This window comes from Ptiloglossa arizonensis, unplaced genomic scaffold (genome assembly GCF_051014685.1).
Source record: "Ptiloglossa arizonensis isolate GNS036 unplaced genomic scaffold, iyPtiAriz1_principal scaffold0027, whole genome shotgun sequence".
Taxonomy (NCBI): Eukaryota; Metazoa; Arthropoda; class Insecta; order Hymenoptera; family Colletidae; genus Ptiloglossa; species Ptiloglossa arizonensis.
Window position 1 is genome coordinate 1,651,140 of NW_027478397.1, and position 2,248 is coordinate 1,653,387.

Consider the following 2,248-nt stretch of genomic DNA (forward strand, 5'->3'; position numbering starts at 1 on the left):
TTTGGAGCCGCAGAAGTGCGAAAAATTTGTTGTCTTCTCAACCATTTCTTAGCTTCAAACTCCCATATCTCGCGAACGCATTGACCTAACCCAAAAATTCCTATTGCATCTGAAAGTAGAAACTCGCCCGATTACAACGGTATGTGTATTTTTTCCCTAGGCCATTCTGGTTAAGCGTTTGGAGCAGCAGAATTGTGAAAAATTTGTTGCCTTTTCAACCATTTCTTGGTTTCAAACTCCCATATCTCGTGAACGAATTGACCTAACCCAAAAATTCCTATTGCATCTGAAAGTAGAAACTCGCCCGATTACAACGGCATGTGTATTTTTTCCCTAGGCCATTCTGGTTAAGCGTTTGGAGCAGCAGAATTGCGAAAAATTTTTTGCCTTCTCAACGATTTCTTGCCTTCAAACTCCCATATCTCGCGAACGGATTGACCTAACCCAAAAATTCCTATTGCATCTGAAAGTAGAAACTCGCCCGATTACAACGGTATGTGTATTTTTTCCCTAGGCCATTCTGGTTAAGCGTTTGGAGCAGCAGAATTGCGAAAAATTTTGTGCCTTCTCAACGATTTCTTGCCTTCAAACTCCCATATCTCGCGAACGGATTGACCTAACCCAAAAATTCCTATTGCATCTGAAAGTAGAAACTCGCCCGATTACAACGGTATGTGTATTTTTTCCCTAGGCCATTCTGGTTAAGCGTTTGGAACAGCAGAATTGCGAAAAATTTGTTGTCTTCTCAACCATTTCTTAGCTTCAAAGTCCCATATCTCGCGAACGGATTGACCAAACCCAAAAATTCCTGCTGCGTCTGAAAGTAGAAACTCGCCCGATTACAACGGTATGCGTATTTTTTCCCTAGGCCATTCTGGTTAAGCGTTTGGCGCCGCAGAAGTGCGAAAAATTTGTTGTCTTCTCAACCATTTCTTAGCTTCAAACTCCCATATCTAGCGAACGGATTGACCTAACCCAAAAATTCCTATTGCATCTGAAAGTAGAAACTCGCCCGATTACAACGGTATGTGTATTTTTTCCCTAGGCCATTCTGGTTAAGCGTTTGGAGCAGCAGAATTGCGAAAAATTTTTTGCCTTCTCAACGATTTCTTGCCTTCAAAGTCCCATATCTCGCGAACGGATTGACCTAACCCAAAAATTCCTATTGCATCTGAAAGTAGAAGCTCGCCCGATTACAACGGTATGTGTATTTTTTCCCTAGGCCATTCTGGTTAAGCGTTTGGAGCAGCAGAATTGCGAAAAATTTTGTGCCTTCTCAACGATTTCTTGCCTTCAAACTCCCATATCTCGCGAACGGATTGACCTAACCCAAAAATTCCTATTGCATCTGAAAGTAGAAACTCGCCCGACTACAGCGGTTTGTTTATTTTTTCCCTAGGCCATTCTGGTTAAGCGTTTGGAGCCGCAGAAGTGCGAAAAATTTGTTGTCTTCTCAACCATTTCTTAGCTTCAAACTCCCATATCTCGCGAACGCATTGACCTAACCCAAAAATTCCTATTGCATCTGAAAGTAGAAACTCGCCCGATTACAACGGTATGTGTATTTTTTCCCTAGGCCATTCTGGTTAAGCGTTTGGAGCAGCAGAATTGTGAAAAATTTGTTGCCTTTTCAACCATTTCTTGGCTTCAAACTCCCATATCTCGTGAACGAATTGACCTAACCCAAAAATTCCTATTGCATCTGAAAGTAGAAACTCGGCCGATTACAACGGCATGTGTATTTTTTCCCTAGGCCATTCTGGTTAAGCGTTTGGAGCCGCAGAAGTGCGAAAAATTTGTTGTCTTCTCAACCATTTCTTAACTTCAAACGCCCATATCTAGCGAACGGATTGACCTAACCCAAAAATTCCTATTGCATCTGAAAGTAGAAACTCGCCCGATTACAACGGTAGGTGTATTTTTTCCCTAGGCCATTCTGGTTAAGCGTTTGGAGCAGCAGAATTGCGAAAAATTTTTTGCCTTCTCAACGATTTCTTGCCTTCAAAGTCCCATATCTCGCGAACGGATTGACCTAACCCAAAAATTCCTATTGCATCTGAAAGTAGAAGCTCGCCCGATTACAACGGTATGTGTATTTTTTCCCTAGGCCATTCTGGTTAAGCGTTTGGAGCAGCAGAATTGCGAAAAATTTTGTGCCTTCTCAACGATTTCTTGCCTTCAAACTCCCATATCTCGCGAACGGATTGACCTAACCCAAAAATTCCTATTGCATCTGAAAGTAGAAACT